The sequence below is a fragment of the Canis lupus genome, chromosome 8, assembly GCF_048164855.1.
Source record: "Canis lupus baileyi chromosome 8, mCanLup2.hap1, whole genome shotgun sequence".
Lineage (NCBI taxonomy): Eukaryota > Metazoa > Chordata > Mammalia > Carnivora > Canidae > Canis > Canis lupus.
The window spans coordinates 72,440,289-72,466,231 of NC_132845.1; positions in this window are offsets into that span (position 1 = coordinate 72,440,289).

The window sequence follows — 25,943 nt, forward strand, 5'->3', positions numbered from 1 at the left end:
CTACTAGATTGTGTATGTAAGAAGACATTTTTCTTTTTCAATCCAGCATTTTTAGGTATTTCATAGTGGTTACATTTGCCAGTCTTTCTAGTTCATGCCACTGCCAAAAGGCTGCTACCAGTACTTTTGTCTCTCCCTTAGGACAGGTATTTAATGTACTATTAAAGATATTTGCTTATCTTTTCCCTTTCATTGGGCTGCCAACTTTTTATGTGACCCATATGCCCATCGTCATGACTTGCCAACGCCATGTTTAAGGGTGGAGAACACAGACAACAGATGGGATTTAGCCGAACCTCTGGGTCTGTTTGTACTGTTGTTGGGAGATGCCTTTCATATGAGAGGCTATGCTATGCTGTAGTAACAAATACACCCTGAAATCTCAGCGATCCAAGCAGAATAAATTTATTTCTGCTCTCGATATGGTTGGATACGGGTCTCACAGTTCTCCAGGGTATCTCACTGCCTGCTGGGGGAATCCAGGTTTCTTCCCTCTTGAAGTTATGCCATCTGAAATGTGTGGTCTTTGTGGTCACAATGACAGGTAGAGCATGCCATTTAGTGTTTTCAAGTTCTAAGAGTGGACAGGGCTTATGTCACTCGTATCACTTTTGCTTGTATCCCATTGGCCAGAAATGGTCACACGGCTCCACCTACGTTCTGGGCTGGGAAATGTATGATAGTGCATGAATATTTGGAGAGCACCAACAAGCTCTGCCAAGACAGAAGAGGAGATACAACATTTGCTGTCCCCAAAGCTACTAAATTAAATTTATAATTAAGAACTGCTTAACTGTGTGTATAATTTTTGATTCTAATGTAAACTACCACTTGCCCGTGGACGTTACAAGTCTTGCTCGAGTATGGGAAGGCAAACCAGAAGCTTGACTTTTAGGTTCTCCTTTGGCTGTGAACATATGAGTTTGAGCAAGATTGGGGGTTCTAATTTATTTTATTTTTTTACTTGATTTTGAACAATTTGAGTACAATTGACACACAATGCTATATTAGTTTCAGGTATACAACATAGCCATCCAACAATTCTATATGTTATGCTATATTATGCTCACCACACAAGTTCTATCACAATACAATGCGATTACAATACCATTGGCTATATTCCCTATGCTGTGCCTTTCATCACTGTGACTTAGTTATTCTATAACTAGAAGCCTGTATCTCCCACTCTTCTTTATTCCTTTGGCCCATCTCCCTGCTCACTTGCCTCTGGCAATCTTCATTGTTCTCTATTTACAGGTCTGATTCTGCTTTTTGTTTGTTTACTCATTTATTTTATCTTTTAAATTCCACATCTAAGCGAATTCATATGATATTTGTCTTTCTCTGTTGACTCATTTCTGTTAGCATTATGCCCTGTAAGATCCATCCATTTTGTTACAAATAGCAAGATTGCATTTTTATGGCTATGTATATATTCCTCTCCTCCTCCTCCTCCTCCTCCTTCTTCTTTTAAAGATTTTATTTATTTATTCATGAGGGACACAGAGAGAGGGAGAGAAAGAGGCAGAGGGAGAAGCAGGTTCCCCGGGGGGAGCCCGATGTGGGACTCAAGCCCAGGACCCCAGGATCATGATCTGAACAGAAGGCAGATGCTCAATTGCTGAGCCACCCAGGTGCCCCTCCACGTCTTCTTTATTCGTTCATTTATCCATGGATACTTGGGTTGCTTCCATATCTTGGCTATTGTAAATAATGCCGCAATAAACAAAGGGGTGTGTATAATTTTTGAGTTAGTGTTTTCGTATTTCTTTTGGGTAAATATGCAGTAGTGGAATTATTGGATCATACAGCATTTATATTTTTACTTTTCTGAGGAATGGAGGTTCTAATTTAAATCACCCTGAAAGTCTACCTTTATAATACTAAACACCCTGTTGCTCATAAAGAGGATCCACTTTGCCTTATGCCCTCCAGCCCTTGTGGGGCTCATAGTAGTCTTTGCGGAAGATTGCACATGACCTGCTTCTCCTGGACCCAAATGCAGGGCTGTCCATCCCCATGCTCTGCACTTCCACTTGAGGTGGGGAAGGGGAACACATTAAAAAAATAACAACTTTGGGAATGAGAGGTTTCAAGCACACTCTGTCTAGGAAGAGCATTTGGTTTGAAATTAGGAGATATCTTTGTAATCTTAAGGGTGGACCTCAGCTTCTGCACTGGGAAAATATGGCTTCATGTTGCTTTTCAATGCTTTTCAATAGAGGTGTGCACTTTAAAAAGTTTATTCATCCAAAAGATACATATGGAACGTCTACCAGATGGGGGGAACCCAGAGCTTCAGTGATCCTGAGATACAGTTTCTATTCCCCTAGGTCTCCTGCTTGTTGCTTCTTAACCAGGGGAGAATATATGTAAGGTTTGGGAATTTATGTATATATTCCTGAACATAAATATTTAGCAGGACTAGAGTGGAGATTGTTCACTGGGTTTGAAATCGTCTCCAGGTGATTCTGATGACTATTGCTATTTGAGAACCCCTGCACAAACTCGTGAGGGGAGCAGACCACATGACAAGTAATATACACGGAGGAAGGTGGCAAACTTAGCGTGAGAAGTGACTGCTTCTATCCCACCACTTCTTGGAAATCTTCCTGTAGTAGAAAGGAAGGGAAAAGGAAGCCAACAGTTAATTAGTGTCTACTGTGCATTGTCTTACCTAAATAATTGCACCTTAATCTCACAATAACTATGGTGTCATGTTCTTAACTTCAATGTAGACAGGAAGAAAGAGAAGCTGATCTGCCTGCCCCAAACAACATAGCTAGTAAATGGGGAAGCTAGGGTTTGGACCCAAACAAGGTTGTACTGTAGCTGTATTTTGAAGAATGAGTGATGGCACATCAGTTAGGTAATAACACAAAATTGTTGTTAACAAATAATCCAAAGTCTCCGGTTAAGGATCAGAGCCCTTGGGTCAGCTGGGGGTGTTGGTTGACACAGACTAAACTTGGGTAGCTGGCTCTGCTGATCTTGGCTGGGTTTAGTTAACACTTCCTGGGTTGCCTGAGCCTGGTCGATCCAGGCTGGAGTTAAGTGAAGTGACTACTTTCCTGGGACTAGCAGGTTGGGCTGGGGGATGTTCTTTTCAGGTGATGAAAAAGACTCTGGAAGGCAAGTGGAAATTTGTGAGGTTTTTTTTTAAGGTCTAAACTTGGAGCTGGGACACTATCACGTCCACCTCATTCTGCTGGCCAATGCAAGTCACATGGTTGAGCCCAAAGTCAGAGGGTAAGGAATACACTCTGCCATTTTAGTGGGGGGAAACGTAAAAGCACATGGCAAAGGGTTTAGATATACATAAAGAGGGATGAAGAGTGGGGTCTATGATACTACCTATCCCAGATGGATTTCCAAGGACTTACAGGAAAAGGAAAGTGAATCAAGTACAGTGTGATGGATTGAACTAGGTGCTCCCCACTCCCAATTCATATGGTAAAGCCCTAACCCCCAATGAGACTGTATTCAGAGATAGGGCTTTTAAGAAGGTAATGAAGACTAAATGAGGTTCATAAGGGTGTGCGCTGATCCTATAGGACTGTTGTTCTTATAAGAAGAGGAAGAGACACCAGAGGGCTCTCTCCCCACCTACATGTACACAGAGGAAAAAGTGGTGTGAGAGCACAGTGAGAGGATGGCTATTTGCAAGTGGAGGATAAAAGGACCTTGATTTTGGTTTTCCAGCCTGCAGAACTGTAAGAAAATAAGCTTCTGTTGTTTAAGCCACCAAGACTGTGATATTTTGTTATATGGGCTGGGCTCACTGATACATAGGACAAAGAAGAAAGAGAGGTGTATGGCGGGGGGCGGGGGGAGAATATTTGTTGAGCATATACCCTTTGCTGAATACCACACTAGGACCTTTTTCCCCCATACTATTTTCATCATCTTGTCAAATGGAATTATCATCTCCTTTTTGGAGAGGAAATAACCACAGTTGCCCACTGATGGGCAGAGGCAGGATTCAAGCTGGAGTCTGCTGCTTTGCAGCCCCATGCATTTGCCTCTAAAATGAAGATCAGCAACTTTCCCAGCAGAAGGGCCAGAAAGTGAATATCTGAGGTTTGACAGGACATATGATCTCTAGGGTAACTCAACTCTGCTGTTAGAGTGTTGAAGGAGCCATAGGCAAAATGTCAACAGATGGGCATGGAGCTATTCTAACAAAACATCATTGGCGGACGCAGGAAGTGGGTGAGAGTCACGTGCTGTAGTTCTAATGACCTCTGCTCTGTAATATTCTTCTTTTATGGGGTTTGGCCTATCCCATACAGGGAACTCTAGATAGACAAGTGCATAGGAAGGCATGGATGTGTGGGAGTGCATGATATATTCAAGAGATGGAAAATAATTTGATGAGATGGGAGCAGACAGTGTTAATCTGAGGTATGAGAATTGAGGGAGTGGGAAAGCTAAACATATAATGGTGGTCCAGGTCATACTTATCTACTTGTTGAGCAAAGCTCTCCCATGTGGCAGGCCCTTTGATAGGCTCTGGGAGCTCCTGGTAGAGGGTACAAAGAACAATCTTTATCTTTGAAAGAGGTGATAATTTAGAAGAGAGAGAGAGAGAGAGAGAAAGAGAGATGGAGAGGGTTGGTATAAAGAGAGGAAGAGGTGCTGAGTAGAAGCGTCCAACTTCTAAGCACTAGAACTTTAAGCTCAGGAAGTCTCATCCAGGGGCTGCCATCAATGGTTCTCCCAAAGACCAGGTAAGATGGAGGGTTGCTTGTTGAGCAGAGAATCAGAATCAATTAAATCAATGCTCCAGCATCTTTCTTGAGAATTTCTTCCATGTGGACATAGGCTTTTGGAGACTGAAGCTGGTATGACTATTTGAAAGAGTTAACACGTTGCACTTGGAAGGGAAAAAAGAGCCATGTGGTGGCAAAGAATTTGTTCCCTTCTTTGGGTGGCAGCCACAGGATTCCTCGCCAATTAGTAGCATCTGGTCCTCATAGAAGATTCATCCCTGGTTGAGCTGGCAGGTACCTCTGGATGTGACACTCTGTGAAGTTCCTGATGGGCCATCTGTGATGTCTTCTCTCCCAAGATACCTCAGGCCTCCCACCCCCTCAACCAGTCTGCCTTTCCTTTGAAATATTTTTAAACACTCAGACCTGAGAGCAAGACCAGCTCTAGGGTTTTTTTTTTTTTTTTTTTTAGAGATGAGGGTGAGATTATGAGTTGCTTTTTTATACAGATCCAATAAAAGGAATCACGGACTATAGGAACCGACTATAAGAAGGGTATATGGGCCCTTACCATGAGCAGGTTCTGTTTTACCAAAAACGTGTTTTTTTTTTTTTTATGTGTATCTCAAAAGAACGGTGTGAAGATGTAAGTGCCTTCATTATTCTGATTTGCAAATGAAGACACAAATCTCTGAAAGGTTACCTCCCCGGCCCAATGTTGCACAATTTCTAAGTGTTTGAACCAGGATTCCAATCCCGAGTAGTCTGAGTGAACAATTCAGAGCCTGACATCGAAAGTAGGGAGAGATCTAAAATCCATGTCCTGTTAGAAGTGGGTGTTTATTTTATTTCATTATTTTTAAAGATTTTATTTATTTATTCATGAGAGACACAGAGAGAGGCAGAGACAAAGGCAGAGGGAGAAGCAGGCCCCAGGCAGGGAACCCGATGTGGGACTCGATCCCAGGACCCCAGGATCATGACCTGAGCTGAAGGCAGATGCTCAACCACTGAGCCACCCAGGTGCCGCTAGAAGTGGGTGTTTAAATGGGATTGCTAATTTTTTTTTCTGCTTCTTGGTAAAATGAGAGTCCCATCATTCTGAGGGGTCCCTTCCTGATAAATGTTATAAAAACACATGGAATGGTAATATTTGTATTGCAAACTGTTTCACAGTTTCCAGGATGCTCTTGCTGACATTATAGGACATTAGGAGGCTGTTCCTAGACTCGTAGACACTTTGTTTTCCCTTCTTTAGGCAGGGCAGAGCTGTCTCCTGGAACTCTTGTGTACTTGCTGTTCTGAGAACTCCTGGCCCTACACTCTCCTTCCATCTAAACCCAGTAAATTAGCCTGTTTTCCAAATGGATTCTGCGGGGAGGGGAGGAAGAGAATGAGGCTCAGCTTGCTATTCAGATGCGTTGTCTTCATTCACTGGGAAAAAAAAAGGCCTCGGTCTTAATGAAAAATAAAGAAGTCTACAGATGAATCCTTCGGCTTCCTGTCAAAGGCTCAGATTGAGAAATTTAGAGTTACTCCGCTTGCGGTCTTTTATTTTAAGTAACGGTGGAATGAAACAAGCCATGGTAGCCACCGAATACTCTGGTTATCTTCCTAAATTGATGATACATCTGGCTACTTCACCCCCTTTCAATTTCCAATGCAATTTGTCCGAAGCCACCAATTTAAATCACATAGATCTTCTCTAAACATAATAATAGGCTACATAACTCTGGCTTCCCGTGAAAAGACAAAGGTTCTGCACGCCTGTGTGCGTGTGTGCGTGTGCACGCGCATAGCGGGGACGATGGATTGCAGCTGATAAGAAGAGATGCATTCCAACGGATGATTGAATTTAAAGCTCTTTCATTTCTACTGGGGATTTGGGATCTAATGAAATGATCAGCAGTCCTGCTGGGGCCGGCCTGCTGTGATCACATCCCCAGACCCAGACCTGGGAGCTGAGGCATCTTGGTGAACCCATGCCGCCCCCTGCAGCCCAGCCTGGGGGCTGCCCCAGGACCCATCACATGTCTCCTGAGCCCTTTGCTTGGCCTCCAAACTGGTTCCTGCCTCCAGAATCAGCCTCTCCACCCCACTGGCAGGCATCTTCCGGCAGGTTTTTTTTCCAACACACAAATCTGCTTAGTCCACTCTGCAGCTCAGAGATCTTCCTGGACTGTCCAGAAGGTTAACTTTCAAAGCACGTCCACAAGCGAAGTGTGTCCACTTCCCCACTGCCCGAGGGCACCTCCTTCTTCCAGAATGTGACTCTCATGCTCCCCGTTGTCTGCTTTGCTCTCTCACCTCTGACCTTTGTCTACTGTGTTCTCGCCCCTGGAATTTATTCCCTCTTCTTCCCACCCACTCCTGCTTAAGGGACGCACTGTTCTGTGCCTGGAATGGAAAAGCATAACATTGTTAAGAGTTGGAAGGATTCTTTGAAGTTGGGAAATTTAATTTCTATGGAAATGTGTGCTTTTTTTTTTTTTTTTTTTCATTTTGAAGTCTCCTTCTGCAAGATCCTGCTCAAATGTTGCTTCTCCAGAAAACTTCCAACTCTCCTGGCAGGTTATCCATGCTTGATACATGCGCAATAAATTAATGCACGAGTAAATGTGGGTTGGAAAGGCAAAAGGTCCTTTTCATTTTATTTTGTCCGAGGCTCTAGAGTCATGAATGCTTAGATTGTTTTCAGAGCCAGGGATGAACTAGTCCAGCTTTAGATGCAGAGAGGGGTCCATGTCGTAGGGCAAGTCATGGCAAATTAGTGCCAGAAAAGTAGGACCAGAATGCAGTGTTCCTAATTCTGCCTCTATGTGGCTTTTGTCCTTAGAACGATTGTTCTGTTTGTGTTTGTTACATCCATGGGGCTGGTCCAGGCAGTAAAGGCTGGCTGGCCACTTGCCCATTCCTCTTTCTCACGCCATGGCTCCTCAAACAATGTGGCCTTAACCACTGAGTTCCCTCATCCTGGGAATGATTATGAGTGGGAGTTGGAAGTTGGGAAAGACACAGTCTGGCTCCCCAGGGAGCTCCAGCCAGCCTGCAGGCATGAAGGGAGAGTAAGAAGAACGCAGAGCAGAAGCTGCAGATTCTCTTGTGAATGGGGGTGAGAGATTTGAGGTGGTCCTCTCTGAGGAGGGGGCATTTCAGTTGAGTCTGGAAGGTGTGCTGGATTTTTCAAGAGAAGGGCGAGAAGAGTGATCCCCATGGAGAGCATATCATGTGCTAAGGCCCAGTGGCATGAAAGGTAATGGTGTGTTTGCAGTAACAGGGCGAAGGGTGAAGTGCCTGGAGGAGAGGAGGCCTGGGAAGGGGCAGAAGGGACCCCAAAGCGTAGGTGGAGCCAGCTTACTAAGCTAAGGAGATGGTGCTGCTGCATCCTCTGTGCATGGGGGTTAGGGGGTACATTATTCAGCTTTGGCTGCTGAAACAAAGTTTTATAGCCTGGGCGGCTTAAACAACAGAAGTGTTTTTTCTCCTGGTTCTGGAGGCTGGATGTCCCAGATCGAGGTGTGGGCAGGTTGGTTTCTTCTGAGGTCTCTCTTTTTGGCATGCAGATGGCCATCTTCTCCCTGTGTCCTCACACAGTCTTGCCTTTGTACGTGTCTGAGACCTAAATTCCTCTTTGTATAAGAACACCTATCCTATTGGGTTAAGGTCCACCCTCATGATCTCATTTTAACATAATCACTGCTTTAGAGACCCTATATCCAAATACGGTTGCATTCCGAGGTCCTGGGGGTAAAGATTTCAACATATGAATTTGAGTGTGTGTGGTGGGGGTACAACTCACCGAGTAACAGGGGACAAATGGAGGTTTTTTAAGGATTCATTTGGAACACTCGACTCTCGTTTTCTTGGCCTGTGGTGTGTTCTAAATGGCATTAATCCTTCCTCTGAAGGGCCTCTAAATATAGATGCCATCTGCTGTTGTGCAATATGTTATCACTGATCCCCCACTTAGCAGCCGCTTCCTTACAGGCAGGGAGGGGAGGCTGCAGGGAGGCAGTCAGCAAGAAGCCAGAGAAAACCCCGTAGTCGGGTCGAATGAACTCCAGGGCCTCTGAGAGGATAGAAGGACACCAGGATCCCCAGATTCTGTGGGGCTCGACTCACATCGACTGAGAAAGAGGCATCCCTCCCCCTTCCTCCAAGCACATGAGTGCGACATGGTGATGAACTTCTTTGCTCGTTAAAAAAAAAAAAAATGTTCCTTCTTACAGAGCGAAGTGGCACCTGCCAGCCCTGGTTGATGGCATCTCCTCTATGATTAAGGGGAGCACTCATCATGTGGACATATGCACGTGCTGCCCCCGACGTGCTTTACTCAGACGACACCTGCCCAGAGTCCCTCTGCTGGCTGGTTTGCCCCGGCACTCTTGCTGTGAAGGACAATTTGGCCCTCCCATTAATTACTTTTAAAATTCTAGATTTCAATTAGGGAGTTAATTACTTTTTGCCATATTGCCCCCATTAAAGACATTTTCATTATTAAGTCAATTTGTTAGAATTGAAGAGCCTTGCCAAGAGAGAAGACTTATTGTTCAAGGAGCCTCTTGCGTTCACTTAGGTCTCTTCCTGCTTTGAGGTGATGGAGGGGAAAGCCTTATTTTAGATTTTCCCCATCTGTATGGTTAATATTTGAGAGCCACTTACTTTGTGCTCACAATTTACTGGGCCACAGGGGATGCAAAGGTAAATCCAAAGACATGCAGCCGGTGTCTTCAGGAGGGTCAAGTTCTAGCAGAGAAGAAATATTTTAAATGCAATGATTAAATTCCAATGATTAAATAACTTAAATCAGATGTGTAAGTACAATAGGGTGGACATGCACAAAATATTATTGGGACAAGGAAGAGGAGAGGGGTGATTAATTTGAGAAGCCTCTGTAGAGTACGTAAAATTTTACAAAGATCTTGTAGGATGCATAGGAGCTTGTGAACCAGATAAGAGGGACATGTATTCATTTCCCAAGACTGTCACGACAAAGTAGGGCAAATTGGTTTAAATGACAGAAATTTGGTTTTTCGTCATTTTGTAAGATAGAAGTTGGAGATCAAACATGTCCTCAGAGTCATGCACTCTCTGAAGGCTCTAGGGAAGGGTAAGCTCCAGGCTTCTCTCCTAGCTTCTGGTAGTTCTTGGCTGGTGGGAAGAATAATGCAAATCTCCACGTGGCATTCTCTCCGTGTCTCCACCTTGTCTTCCCTCAATCTGTGTCTGTTTCCATGTTCAAATTTCCTCTTTTTTCTAAGGACACCAATATGGGATTACAGTCCACCCTATTGACTTCATTTTAACTTGATTATCCCTGTTAAGATTTTATTTCCAAACACAGTCACATTCTGCGTTACTGGGGGTTAGCACTTCACCATATGAATTTTGAGGGGACAGGATTCAACCCGTAGGAGCATCTGTGGTAGAGGAAACAGGACACACAGAGGCGTGAGGTCCTGAAAGGATCAGCCTATTTGGGGAACAGAGAGACGTTGATATAACTGGACTGTAGTCCACTTCAGGTCAGCAACATGAGGGATTTCTCCAAAGTAATGTTGAAGGTTGTGAAGTGAGCCCTTACAGGTTTTTTTTTGTTTTTTTTGTTTTTTTTTTGGAAGAGGAGGGGCCAAGGGAGAGGGAGAGAGCAAATCTTAAGCAGGCTTCATGCCCAGCTCAGAGTCTGACACAGGGCTTGATCTCACAACCCTGAGATCATGATCTGAGCCAAAATCAAGAGTTGGGTGCTAAACCAACTGAGCCAACCAGGCGCCTCATTCTTACAGTTTTAAAAATAATGATTACTTTTCATTTACAGCCTTTATTTGTGTACTCACATATGCACATAATTTTGTACAATACACAAATGCAATCATTTATATGCTTAAAAACCACTTTCCATCTTGCCTGTTTCTGTTTATCTTATTCTTTTCTTCCTCCTTAAAATTCTCCCCCACCCTGCTTCTGTCTCCGCTATTATTCCCCTCCCACACCCTCAATGCTACTAACCCAGGTGCCTTCTCTTACATGTTTGCCTTTATCTACAAAAACCTTTTACTCTACAGAACCCTGTGGAAATCCTTCTAAACTTGTATTTTTTAAAAAATGGGAGTAATATTGACCCCTGGGGGACGAAATTGGTTCTCGGGAGGTGAACAAAATCTTAGCTCTTACAATAGTCAGTGGCCTTCCTGGGTCAGTTCTCTTTGAAACACAAACAGTCGTATTCATGGGGTGGGTGATCTCAGAAAAAAGTTAGGGGGCGCCTGCCTGAATCATCTCCTCTTCGTGGCTGCATTCTATCCCATGGTGTGGGTGGAACGTCCTTTATACAGCTACTCTCCTATTCGTGGCCACGCCTTCTGTTTCCAGATCTTTGCCCTATGAAGAGGGCTGCAGGCAACTCATCATTGCTTTTATTTCTGTGGCAAAGCTTCTCTTCTCACAGTTGGAATCTTAGCCATGAAATATCTGATTTTTTAATTTGGTGATAAATGTTCCCAGATTGCTTTTCCCAAAGGCAGAATCAGCTCACATCGGAGGAGACTCCTTCCCTGCTAGTGATGGATGCTCTCGCTCTTTCTAGTGTTTTCCACTCTGATAAGTGTAAAGTGATATCTCATGGCGGTGTTAATTTGCGTTTCTCTGACTAGCAGAGAATGTGCACATCTTTTCATACATTTTTCAGCCATGTGGGTTTGCTCTCATGTGAATTGTCTATGAATATACAGCGACTCCATTTCTGTATGGTGATGCTTATCTTTTCTTCTACATTCAAGAGCTCTTTATACAGCATAGATATTTGCCTTCGTCTAGCATCTGTACAACAATACCTTTCTCAGATCAATTACTAGTCTTTTGACTTTATTTATGGTTCTTTTACGCACCAAAATTGAAAATTTTACATAGTAAAAAGTTTATATAGTAAAATTTTACATTGTTTCTAGTCTCAGTTCAGTTTTACTTGATCACATTTTACATGTTGTAACCTAGATTTTCTGGCAGGTTTTGGTTTTAGTTTTTATATTTATGTTTTTAATACATCTGCAAGTTTTTTGTTTTGATTGATGTTTTTTCATTTGCATGCAGTTGACACACAATGTTATAGGAGTTTCGGGTGTACAACACAGTGATTTGACAAGTTTATACATTATGCTATACTCACCACAAGTAACCAAGAGTATATCCCTACACTTCACTATTACCATATCATTGACTGTATTCCTTTGCTGTGCCTTTTATTTCCATTTGGTTTTGTTTGGGTACGACAGATAATAGGACTGTTTTCACCCCTCCCCCCCAGATTGATAATGAGTTTGCCAGGACATTTTATAAATAATCCATTCACCTTCCTTTGAATCAAATTGTCATCCTTGTCATAAATGAACTTATAATACAAAGACACCTGATTCTGGGTTCTCTACCATGTTCCACTTCCACTGATTTATCCATGGCTTGATCAAAACTAAGTTGATTGATTATTCTTTAAGACATTTATACAATTCCCAAACCCCAAACACACACACAAACAGAAACAAAAATCCCTTGTAAGAATTCTACACAGAATCATATTAAAATTATGTATTAAATTTTGGGGAAGTTGAGTATATATTTTCCCATTTGTTCAGAATTTAAATATTTTAATAAACATTTATTGCTTTCCTCACATGTGCCTTGTACATTTCTTCGAAAGTGTATTCAGAGGTATTTTTTGACATGATTAATAGGAACATTGTCAGGATAAAGAAAATGTGTGGATTTTTATTCATTTATCTTGACTAAAACTACCTCTCTGGACAAGTGAGGGAATGGAGAGAGATTCAGTGCAACTGGGACATAGGATTCTTGGGACATACGCTATCCCATCCCATCCCACCCCATCCCATTCCATCCCACTCCATCCCATGCCCCCCCATCTCATCCCATCCAACCCCATCTCATCCCATTCCATCCCATCCCCTCCCACCTCATCCCATGCCCCCCATCTCATCCCATCCCACCCCATCTCATCCCATCCCATCCCATCCCACCTCATCCCATGCCACCCCATCTTCATCCCATCCCATCCCATCCCATCCCATCCCATCCCATCCCATCCCATCCATTTCATACCATAAGATACTATTACCAAACATAACATAATATAATATATACTTCAGAGGAATTGTGTCTGTGTTTTCTCTTAAGGGCTTTCTCAGGAGGCTGGTTTAGGGTCTTCCTGTTCACAGGTTCAAGTAACTGGAAACATCTCCCATTCTTGGATGTCTTAGGTGGCTCAGGCTGCTACAGGCCTAAGCCACCGACATTTATTTTCTCACAGTCTTGGAGGCTGGAGGTCCAGGATCAAGGTGTGGGCAGGGCTGGTGTCTCCTGAGGCCTCTCTCTGGCTGGCAGACGGCTACCTCTCCCCTGCATTCTCACGTGGCCTTCCCTCTGTGCCCGAGCATCCTTGGTGTCCCTTTGAATGTCCAAATTCCCTTGTCTGTGAACAACACTGGTCATGTTGGATTGGGGCCCATCTTAATGACCTCATTCAACTTTACCACCTCTTTAAAGGTCTTACCTCCAAATGAGTCACATTCTGAGTTTCTGAGGGTTTGGGCTTCCACATATGGATTTGGGGTGGGGGTGGGGGATAAAACTGAGCCCAGAACACTGAAGGCCACCTGGGGGGTGTGACCAGAGAACCTCTTCAGGCTCAGGTGTTATGGCCGACTTTTTCTTCCCACATTCCCATTTGATAAGCAGTTACTGAGAGGCAAGTCCAAGGAAGCTACCTTGTGGAGGATGGATACATGCCCACAGTCCTCTGAGGCAGATATTAGCTCACGTTAGAGACCCCAAAACATCCGGATCCAGTCTATGGTCACCTTGGCTACAGCCACCAGCCTCCTCTGAGATGTTGTCTTTGTCCCTTGGCTTCTCCCGTGTCCAGCACCCCACCCCACCATCATCCCCCACATGAGGTCTGCCGAGAGTTCCAGAAATTGCCTATCAAGGCCACAGATGAGAATAAATGTGCTTAGTTAGTATACCAAATTCCGAGTTCAGGGAACTGTGTCTTCTTCTAGCACCCCATCCCCCTGGGAACTCTAAGGATTATTTTGGAGAGGCTGTTAGGAATTAGTTGTGGGATCCCACATAAGCCAATGGAGATGAAGAACAGTATGGTAATTTGACATCAATATTAACATGATTTCCTGGAACTCAGGATGAAGAATGCTGAGTTGGTTCAGGGGCACGAGGTATAATTTAGGGGGTAAAGTGGGGCATATGGACTCTGGAAACAAACTCACCTGTGCTTCTGGTCTGCCACCCAACCATCCTGTGATTTGAACATGTGACATAATCTCCCCGAAATCCAGCTCACTTGTATAAGGGACTGCAGATCTCTGCTTCTCAGGAATCCTGTGAAGAGAAGTGCCTCATGTCATGGATTGACAGCACCTGCCCTGGCACCTGTTCAGCGAGGCCTGGGGTACATATGGGTGTTCTGCTTCCAACAGGGCCAGTGACAGGGTGGAAAGAAATTTGTGGTTCCCATTTGTGGTGGGGAGGGGAGGAGAGAGAGAGAGGGATTAATTGAAAGAGAGAAATACTCATCTCCCAGGAAGGAGGATTAATGATCTGCCCCTCGGCTGCCCTGTGGGGGGGGGCTGCCCCCAGATCTGCTGAACTAGAGCAAACAAACCCAAATGAGAGTGACAGTACCATTCTGCAGCCGACGTTCCTGTGGGAAAGGGATGTTCAACAGTTTCTGCTACATCTTCCCCTCCATCCCTTCCGTGCCACAGGGGCGTCCAGGAAAAATGACAGACAAAAGTAAAACACAGGAGGGCCATCATGAGGTTACTGGAATGGAAGAGACACTAGTGACGGCTGCACGATGCTGGGTCTTCGTGGCAAGCGTCTGGCAGTCCCCCAGGGAGTGCTTGGGATTCTCCGTGCCGCCTGCCTCTTCCCCCACGCTTCCGACCTTTATTGAATGTCTGCGAGTGTGCTGCTGGGCACTGGGCTGTTTCTGCCCTCAGGAATCTGTCTTCTTGGAGGGATGCATTCCTAAACAGGTGGCAGCGCAGCAGGACCCAGCCAGGGCAGAGGAAATGCAGACAGCCTGGGTGCCGGCCAGGGAAGGCTTCCTGGGGGTGTGACTGTCTTTGTCATAAGTCTCAGAAGATGAGTGAGGGAGCAAGGTGACAGAGGGGACCTTTCGGGGAAAAGCCGCAGGGGAGTGAAGGAGGTGGACACGCGGAGCAAACAGGGAGGCTGTCAGGGTGGCTGGAGGCCAAGTGTGAGGGGTGGGGTGTGCGTGGGGGACAAAGGTGAGGCTGGAGAGAAAGTCAGGGTCCAGGCCATGGTGGTCAGTGACACTTTACCCGAAGCCTGTCTTGGAGCCAGTGAGGAATTTAAGCTGGCTGCGGGACGAGCGTACTGGCCCATAGCGTAACACATTGAGTTGTTGAATCGCTATGTTGTTAGGCGAAACTAACGCAACATCATGTGTCAGTTATGCTCACACTAAAAAAAAATTAGAAGAGATCCCTGGCAGTGATGGATTGAGAGCACCACGGGGTTCTTAAAAAAATCTGTAAGTTTTTACAGAAATCTGACCCCAAAGATGACAGGGCTTAAGGACAAAGGCTATGGCCATGAAGACAGAATCTGGAGGTCTGATGCCCGAGAGAGGAAGTCACGCTGGCTAGACACAGTATCTGGAGGGACGTGGGTGTGAAGGAGAGGTAGGGTCAGGGGCTCCGGCTTGGCCGGTTGGGGAGATTGTGGGGCAGCCCCAGAGACAGGTGCTTGGGGAAAGATAATGGATTCAGTTGGAAATATGTTGACTCTAAGTGTCCCTGACGGTATGGGCATCTCGGTTTGGAGATTTGAGGGGCACTCAGGGTGGGAACGTGGATGGCCAGCAGTTAGCATTTGGGGTTTGGGTAAAGGAGAGTGCCAGAGTGGGAAGGGAAGGAGGCTGGGGAGTGGGCACTGTGAACAGGGCACTGGGGAGCAAAGGAAGAGGGCAGGAGAGGGGCAGGTGGAAGCTCAGTGGGCATGTCATGTTCCGGTATCCAAAGGAGGAGGAGTTTAGAGCCAGAGGGAGGCTCATCACTGCCTGGGAATTCTAGAAAGACTGGATGGAGGAGCATCTACCCAATTTAGCACAAGCAGCCATTCTGACTTGATAAGAGTGTTTCAGTGATGTGCAGGGAGGCCAACATGAGTGGTCTGAGGAGTTAACTAGAAGGCTAGGAAGCAGAAGCCCCGAGTGTAGGGAATCCTCCCAAAGTTTTGGCTCCGAATGGGAAGGTAAAGGAGGACATGCCATGGAGGGGTGGGAGGCGTCAGATGCAAGAGACGGAAGAGTTCTTGTAAATCAGATACGATGACTCCGAACTAGAGAGAGAGTAAGAACCCAAGAGAGAAGGAATGAGGGTGGAATGAGGTGTCCATTGGGAATCTGTGGTGGGTCCATCCAGTGAGGTTAGGGCTGGGTGTGGTGTGTTTCCTGCACAGAAATGCTTCCACAGTTCTGATGGGCTGCCCCTCCCTCACTTTCCATCCCTGGGGCATCCCTGACTAGGGCGGGGGGTCGTATTGATTAACTGGGGACTGGGAGCATTAGCCAGACTTTGCAGAAGAATATGAAAGATTTTGCACATCGGTGAGAGCAACAAAAGTGTGGTTGAGGGAGGACAAGTATAGTTGGGACAGGTGCAGAGATCACCGGGGTTGGCTGTAAGCTCACAGTGAGTCTCGATGGTGGGAGGTTTCAAGGAGCAGGTGGCACACGAGGTCTCCAGGCATCTTCACGGGGTTTACGGGCATCTTGGGCATTTATGGAAGGACCCCAGCCAGGTGCTGAGAGTACGGGAGGCACGAATCAAGGATCTCACCCAGAAGCATATTGGGGAGATCTGGGTAGTGTTTTGGGGTCTCCAGGAAGCCTAGAGTTCAGGGCAGGGCTCCAGATGGAGGAATAGAGCTTGAGTGCCAAGTGGGGGCCCTGAAGCAAAGGCCGGGCCAAGTACGAGGCCCTGGGGAGGTGTGGCGTCTGAGGGCAGGGAGTACTGCTCCGGGCCTGCTGGATTCCAGGATGTGGCACTACCAACCCCACAGGAGACCAGCAGCAAGTATCTCAGAACAATGAAAGGCAGAGGTGAAGGTAGAGAATAGGCCATGGAGTGACCCTGACACCTATAGTGTGGACTGAGCCACGTCTCAGAAAGGCCATCAGAGCCTGGGGAGGTGGGGTTCCCCAAGGTAAACCAAAAAATGCTCTGGCTCAGGCAGGACCCTCGCATCTCCTGGACCAAGGAGCACGAGCAGAGCCTTAGAAACAAAATAGGTCTGTGTTCAAATCCTCACTCCACCCATGATGTGTGACCCGGGAAACGTCTTCACTTTTCTGAGCTTTGTCTCCTCCCCTGTAAAATGAAGGAAACTCTCTGCTGCCAGAGTCATTGGCAGCAGACATACAAACAAGATGATATTTTGAAACTCTCAGCCATGGTGAGTGACCCATAGCGAGTTCTTCATAGATGATAGTCCTTCCTTCCTTCTGAAGTCGTGTCGGGACTTTGTTAAAGGAACACTTGCCCAGGGTGTTGGATGGTGGAATTTGGTTCAATAAAAGTCCAGACAGAATTAAGTAGAAAAGTTTGTTTCCCCCAGGTCCTGGAGGAAGTAGAGAACATGTCTTGAGGGGCCATAATATGGGGAGTTCGAAGCAGCGTGCAGGTGGAGGGAGAGATAGGACCAGGACATATGTCTTTATTTGGGTTCCTGGATGGGGTGCATTGGGGTTCCCTGAATAAGGCAGGATCGGTCAATTCCTCCCCCAAAGAAGAGGGTTTTGGTAAGCTTTTCTGGCATCCTATCTAATGGGTGCACAAAAATGGCCACATATTCTTTGAAATTCTTTCCACTGAGAAATGGGGCTATGGCACCTCCTCTTATAGCTGGGAGGTCTTCATCATTGCTTGACCACATAGAATATGCTGGAAGTAATGCTGTGCCAGTTTCCAGGCCCAGGTCTTAAGAGATTGGCAGCTCTACTCTTTGTTCCTGGAATACTTGGAGCGGCCCTGAGCCACCATGCTATGGGGAATCAGAGGCAGCCCCACGGAGAGCTAAGGAAGCCCACGTGGAAAGGAAGCAAGGACCCCAGATGGAAGCCCCCACTGAGTCACCAGCCCACAGCCAACAGCAACACGCCGGCCTGTGAGCACGGCATCTCGGGGTGGGGCCTCTGGTCCTGGGGAGCTGCCCCAGCTTATGCCACACGGAGCAGAGATGAGTCGCCCCTCTGAGCCCTGCTCAAAATGAAGATTTTGGGGCCAAGTTGCCGATTATTGTTGAAGCCACTAAGTCTTGGGACAATATGTTACGAAGCCACAGGTAAGAGGACCAAGCGCCCTGTGGCACTAGCAGTGTGTCCTGGTCATGGGAGAAAGAAACACAACCCATGATAACATCGCAAACGTTGCTCATCTGTCACCGTGCCGCCAGCCACTGTGACCACAGCCAGCCACCTGGCCGTGGATAACTCCATCACTCAGGACAAGTCTGTTTCTCTGAGCTTTGTTGGCAGCTTGGTGCCACCAGGAAAGAGCTCTAGGCTGCTGTCCATCGAGGCAGAGCCCTGGGCTCGCCGCAGAATGGGAGGAAACAGCAGAGGGTCCAGACACGGGGAGCTCCCCCTGGCACTTAGCTGGGGAGGGCGGAAGCCTCCTCTGTGCCTCCTTCCCTGGAACCAGGTGGCAGTTGCGCTCTCCTCATAATTAGAGGCGCAAAGAACACCCCTGGGTCTCCGCATTCCCATAAAGTGCTCCCCGAACACAGGGGAGCTGTTGGCGAAGACAAAACAGATGGCGCGGCAGAGACTGGAGGTGCTCACCGGAGGGGTCGTGTTACCTCCAGGAGCAAGGCATAAACAATGCAGCACCGCTTGCCACCTCCCAAATTAGCTGGAAAAATAAAAGGGAACTGAGTGCTACCGTGGGCAGCGGGCTCTCGAGGCGGCTTGGGTGATATGTCACCGGGAGCATCTCGCCCTGCTGTCTCGGGGAGCTCCGCTGATGAGATGCGCTGAACATTATTAACGCCACTTTGCCGAAAATGCTGTACACTCAGACTAATGCCTTATGGCATTTGCTGCTTTCCTGGGGCTCCAAAGATGGGGAGAAAGTCCTGAAATAGCAACTCGGCACTGGTCGTCAAGGCAACAGGATCCTTCAGGATGCACCATGAGGGGCTAAGCTTGGCCCTGGGAGGGGATGGGAGGAAAGAAATTGCAAATGTAGATCCTACCCTCCACGAGCCTACATTCTTCTTGGGAAGACAAGGTTTTGGTGTGCGAATCTCTCGGGGATGCATTTCCCTAACGAGGTCCCGAGGAGCATGAGTACAGCAAGATATTAACTAGCGTGCGGAGGAAAGAGAATCGTGTGGACACATAATTTTGCAAAGCACGCCAGACCAAAGTTCAAGACCGCTGCGTTTCTCAGGCTTTGAAAAGCTCGTGTGCATTGGCGCTGTGCAAGAGGGAGAGATCGTTTGCTACATTTCCCTGCATTATCTGACCATGGAAACTCTTGTTCACACAGCATTTCAGGGGATTAGTAAACTACAGAATGGCCTTGGGGACCCAGAATTAGGAAGTATTACAAAGCAGTATGTAATTAAGTTCTCAGACTGTGTGGAACGGCTAGGGAGTGCAACAGTGTTCAGGGCAGGGGAGCTGGTGCCGGCTGGGCCGGGCCGAGGAGAGGGCTTCATGGAGGAGGAGGAGGAAGAGGAGAAGACGGAGGAGGAGGAGGGGGAGGGGGAAGGGAGTCTTGTAGATTCTGAGTGGGGGGCAGGAGTGCAGGGTGGGGTCCGGAGGGGGGGGATGTGGGTGAGCCTCCTCCTTGGAGCTCAGGAGCCCTTGGGGGTGTAATAAAGGGCTGCTTAGTGTTCAAGTGGTTGCTTGTATCTCATTACCAAGAATTGGAGGAAGCAAAACTTCCCTTGTGCTATTCCTGCACCTGGAATGACCTTCCTTCTCTTATTTGCACAGACCCATGCCTTTGACAGCACATTCAATTATCACCTCCTCCTAGAAGCCCTCTCAGGTACTCCGGGGTGACTTGACTCTTTTTCACTGTGGTCTACTTTTTTTTTTTTTTTAATTCTCAGACTCTACAGTTGCCAATGTATTCATCAATCCCTGATTCCCTTTTGGAGTTTTTTTTCTTTATTGTGGCAAAATATACAAAACACAAAATTTGCCGTCTTAACAACTTTCAAGGGTACAATTCAGTGGCATTAATTATACCCACAGTGTTGTATGGACATCACCACTATCTAGGTGCGAATTTTTTCAGCACCCCAGACAGGAAGTGCACCATTAAAGGCATAACCCTTCATCTCTCCCTTCCCCCAGCCCTTGGTCAGCTCAAATCTACTTTCTGTTTCTATAACACTGCCTCCTCTGGTATTTCACGGAAGAGGAATAATACACCATTTGTGTTGGCTTCTTTCACCAGCATAACGTCCTAAAGATTCATCCATGTGGCAGCAGGTGTCAGAATGGCCTTCCTTTTAAAGATTGAATAATAGTCCAGTGTAAGGATAGACTCTATTTGGTCCATCCATTCATCTGCTGATGGCACTTGTGGCTCTCGTGAACGATGCTGCCGTGAACATGAGGGTACAGGCATCTGTCTGGTCCACTCTTGTGCATTATTGCTGCTTCTTCCCCGGGGGTGGCTGTGCCATATCGAAAGCTATTTGTTTGCATGCTGAGTTTCCCCTCTGGACTGTGAACTTTTCAATCCACAGGTAGTTGTTGAGCATCTACTTGGTGTTTGATACTCTGCTGGGCACTGGGGGTAGAGTATCTACAAGGCAGAAAATCCTGCCCTTTGGGAACACACTTAGGATTGTGTCCATATGCAGATGGCATGGTAGGATGTGGTGCCAGCAAGAACTGAGCAGGGCTGTAACACACATGACCAGCACTGTGAGGATTGGAGTGGGGTGGGGGGCTCCAGGTTGGGGACACCACTCACAGTTGTTTCCAAGATGCTCAGATGTTTGGACATTGGCTGCTCAGAGCTCAGGGCATCCACCCCCACTAAAATTGAAGGCATGTTGCAATTTTAAGAACTGGCCCCAAATACTAGTTTGAAAATTGGGGTGCCTTCTGTCTCCCTCGATCTATCCAGGGCTCTCTCTGACTCTTTCTGTTGCTGACACGCACAGACGTGCACACACGCGTACACACACACACGCAGGCATACCCTCTCTGCTCCCCTGAGCCCACAAGGAAACTCAGGTGGGAAAGAGGTATTGCACTTTGACAAAAGTTGTTTAATAATCTCCTTAGACGCCCAGATAGCTCACGCTTACCTCTACCCGACGCTGCTCATGGGGGCGGCGTGTTCCCTTCCAGGTTGGCCCACCCCAGGCAAGGATAGAAACGGAGCTCTTGCAGACAGCCTGTGGGGCGCTGCTGCGCTCAGCTTCCTTCTCAGGGTCAGGAATGACACAGTTAGCAATGATCGCTTAATTGCCTATTTACTAGAAGACAGTATTAGACACTGCAGGGTCAGGCTCAGCTCTCTCCCAGCCTCGGGCTCCTCTTCTATAAAATGGGAACAATGATGCCTCCCCTCTGACATGCTTGTACAGGGCCCGTTAGCACCGGATATTATTGCCTCGATGGTTAGAGTCAGAGCACCACCTCTGAAATGGCAAGCTGCTCCAAGTAAGCGCTGAACTAATGTGAGGACGGTAATGAGCAGAGAGCCAGATGCGGGAGCCCCGAGATCCGACTGCATCTGATTTAAGCACATGTGAGCTGCCTGCCCAGAAGCCAGAGAAACCGAGGCAGTGTGCACAGAAGTTCGCCAGGACCCTAAGGTGTAGTAGGAATGCAGGTGCAAGCACCACTGTTGTACTGATCATTCCCCGCATGTCACCTCCTTACTAGCGTCATTGGGAAGACGGCAAGCCACTCCGTGTACGGAGCCCGGTGGGTTATGCAATGCAAGGGCGGCGTCTTGGAGGCATTGTGGAGTCTCACCAAGTCAGATAACGCTGGCCAGAGGAGTCCCAAGATGCCTGATGTCACGGACAAGTGTTGATGGGCGCTCGTAGGCTGTGATAATCTTTGTTGCTCCCTGAGGGCCAATATCCAGTGGGCACGGTGGGTGTCCTGGGAGCTGCACTCACTTTTACCTCGCGAACCGGACAGCAGCAGGGCCCAGGTTGATAGACTCCAGGGACTGTGTGCTGTGTGCACACCTCCTCTGCTGACAAGCGTGCAGACAGGGAATGGGGTATCTGTGCATGGCCTCCTCTGGACTGCCTGCTCACAGGGCACCCCCCTGTCCCCAGCCATGGACATAGGCCTTTCTTTAGTTACAGAGGAGGGGCTGCCAACCATGCTGGCCAGAGGGACACGGGCTGTATCTGCTACCTGGGGTCAAAGTCAGGCTAGCCTCGAGCTGCCCTGTCCTACCTCTCCAATCATGTCTCTCATGGAACCTCCTTTTGCTGCCAACCCTCTGGTTTAACTGGTTTATCAGCAGAGCCCCAAACAGCCACATTGTTCCATATATTGGTGCCTTGACTTGCAATGTCGTCTGCTCTACACATTGCTTCCCTCCAGACTGTTTTGCGAACGTGGGCTCAGCTTAAAGGATGCATGTTTCAGGTGTGGTTGACCACTGTCCCCCCCGGGTCCTTGCCCGGTTCTCACCAGGCCCTATCTGGATAACGGGATTGGCATCCGTAACACCCGATTGCTGTGATCTGTTTGCAGGCATGTCTCCCTGCCCCTCCGCTCCTCCTACGCTGAGCAACTAGCTGGCAAGGCCCTGGCCACACACATCCGAGTCCTCTGTTCCTAGCACCGTGCCTGGGACCTTCGTGCTTAGCGCTGCCCCCTCACCGGTGAGCCAATGAAAGACAGGAATTAAAGATGTGTGCTAAGCGGTGTGGGTTTGAGTCTGCGCTCCCCTGAACCAGTCAGGAAGAAGGTGGGTGAGTCAGGTGCTGTTTGGCCTCCAGCTTGGCTCTGGGGTCAGCAGAGATGTCACAGGCCAAGTCCAGGTGAGTGACGGCTGTTCTGACTCAGAATCAGACCGTGTTCCTGTCCTCTCTGTGATGGTGACATGACCCTGGGCTGGGGTAGGGCTGGGGTTGGGGATGCTTCACTCGTCCCATCCCATGGAACTCAGCCAGGGAGGCTTCTTCCTGTTTTACAGGTGAAGAGATGAAATTTGAGATTTAACGTGGTGGGATTGAGACCCCAACTGGATATTCTCACTCCAACTCCTGTTCACTTGCCACCAGGCAATGTGCTTCATGTGCTTTCCCTTTATGATCCCCCCCGGCCCCCAAATATATGGTAGTGACTTCTAGACTCTTGTTCCAAATGCCAGCATCTTCTTTCTTGGGTGGCCAAAGTGGCCCAGTGCTCAGGAGCCTGCGGGTAAAGATGAAGGCATATTAACAGGTGGATGGATGGGCAACATATGTTGCCTTGTCTCCCCACCTGGAAATACCAGGGCCACAGCCTTGGACCTGCTTCCTCCAATGAAATCCCTGTGCCAAGGATGTGTCCCTGTGCTTCCTGCCATCTCTTCCTTCTTGTCTGCCACTGGCCGCAAACAGATAATCGAGGAAAGGGGTCTCTGTTTCTGGTGGCTTCCATGGGAACTGCTTGCCCTGGGCTCCGTGGCTCCTCACTGAGGCCCCCTCAAACCTACAGGATGCTGAAGCCACCCTGGGTTCTTGAGGCTCCCTGCCAGTGGTGTACCTGAGCTGGCTCCTACTGGCTCATGAGGGCCTCTTGTGTGCATCCTCTGCCAACTCTGAGGTTACAAACATCCTGTGGGTAGCTTGGGATTGGCCACGGTGGGCATATTTACACTATGGAAATTGGGCAAGGCTGCACACCGAGGATCTGTCAGCCTGTTATTAACGTTGACACATCTCTGTCCCCCCCCCCCCCCCGCACTGCTCCTGTGCTCTGGAAACAGCATTAGGGGTGCCTGGAGTCCCTGTTGCTGCCCATCAACCCTGCCCCCCAACCCTGCAACAATAAACTGCTTTGTAGACAGAACACGAGAGACTCCTAACTCTGGGACACGACCTAGAGGTGGTAGAAAGGGAGGTGGGCGGGGGGTGGGGGTGATTGGGTGACGGGCACTGAGGGGGGCACTTGATAGGATGAGCACTGGGTGTTATTCTATATGTTGGCAAATTGAACACCAATAAAAAATAAATTTATAAAAAAAATAAAATAAATAAGCCCCTTTGTCCCCCTGCTGTGAAAATGCCCTTGTCTGGTGGAAAAGAGGCACATATCCCCCAACAAAAAAAAACAATTACTTGTGCATATGTACCTACGTAAATAGATGCACGAGAAGGGGAGGCACTTTCCCAAATCCTAACGCAAGCCCCATCCTAACTCCTCTTTGGATGTGCGTATTTTAAATTCTTTTTTTTTTTAATTTATTTTTTATTGGTGTTCAATTTACTAACATACAGAATAACCCCCAGTGCCCGTCACCCATTCACTCCCACCACCCGCCCTCCTCCCCTTCCACCACCCCTAGTTCGTTTCCCAGAGTTAGCAGTCTTTACGTTCTGTCTCCCTTTCTGATATTTCCCACACATTTCTTCCCCCTTCCCTTATAGTCCCTTTCACTATTATTTATATTCCCCAAATGAATGAGAACATATAATGTTTGTCCTTCTCCGACTGACTTACTTCACTCAGCATAATACCCTCCAGTTCCATCCACGTTGAAGCAAATGGTGGGTATTTTAAATTCTAATTCTCAAATGAAACCCCAAGGCACTTTGAATGGACTGGAAAGGCACTGAATCTTCCATCTGGAAGCCTGAGCCTCTGGCTTTTATTCCTTCTCTGACTGTGTGCCCTTGGGCGTCATAGTCAAGGGTAGGCTTCCTGATGGCTACAGTCCCCCTCCCCCCCCACGCCCCGATGTGTTAAAGTAGTGTCACTGCTAAAGCAACCCCTCAACTTCCAGTGGCCTGCTCCATACGTTTCTTCCTCACTCCCACTGCTGTCTGTTCAGGAGGATGGAGAGCGTGAGGACTGGTTGTGGACGGATTTTATAGGCCAGCCTGGAGGTGGCAGTTGTCACTTTCTTTAACATTCCATTGACCGGAATTTGGTCCCATGGTTCACGGCAAGGGAGGCCTGTGGACCAGAGATTCAGGAGCATGCATGTCTCTGCCTTGCTGGGGAATCTTTCCACCTCCGGAGATCGATTCTGTGTCTAAAACATGGAAGCTTTGGCCTGTGAGCCCTGCAAGGCTTCTTCTTGCTCGAAGAGCCTGTGAACCTCTTGTTTTATCATCGCCAAACGAAACGAGCAGGGCTGGTTGGGTCTGCTTCTCATCCTTGGCCTGGCTTCGCTGTGTGGTGGAGGCAGCCCTTCACCAACGAGTCTGTTCAAAATGCAAATCAAAGCCTGAGTGCCCTGTCATCATTTCTCTCAAAACAATGTCCAGACCCATCGCTCTCCCTCTGAGTCTTCTGAGAGACCAAATTTGAACTCATTTCATCAAGGCCAATTGTCAATCATAAGGAGAAATCTATATGAAATTTTAATTGCAAGATGTTCGGTGCAAATTTAATGAGTGGAATAAGAGATCCGAGAATTCCCGCATTCTCGGTTCATGCATAATGTTGACTTAAATTGGCTCTCTGGAGGTGGAGGGAATTGCATTTTTAGAATTTACACACCGAGAGAGCAAATGGAGGGGACCCTGAAGGTTAAGGTCATAAATCAGAATCATTTAACTGGCTTTGAGTGATTGCTGTAGACCGTAATGGCGAGGCGCACTGGCTGTGGCCACCAGTGATTACTCTGCCTCTGATTATTGAAATGCTGCTCAATATTCATAAATCAGTGGTCATTAATCCCCCAAATAGTACCTGTCGGCTTTCTAAATAAATTTCCAACCTGCTAATGGAGATTGAAGGAGGCTGATGGGTACTAGCTCAGAAGTGAAACAAATGAAGGCATCCCTCTCCCAGGCTGGGAAATGTGTCTTTTTGGGAAGGTGAAGTCACTTGGGGGCAGAGAGGTCCCCCTGGAGCTCTCCGCCAGAGAGGGCGTGTTCTGGCAGCTTCTCCGAACACCTGTAATTTCTGGAGACCCTGGCCTTGATGTGTATATCTTCATCTCTGAAATTTTGTTC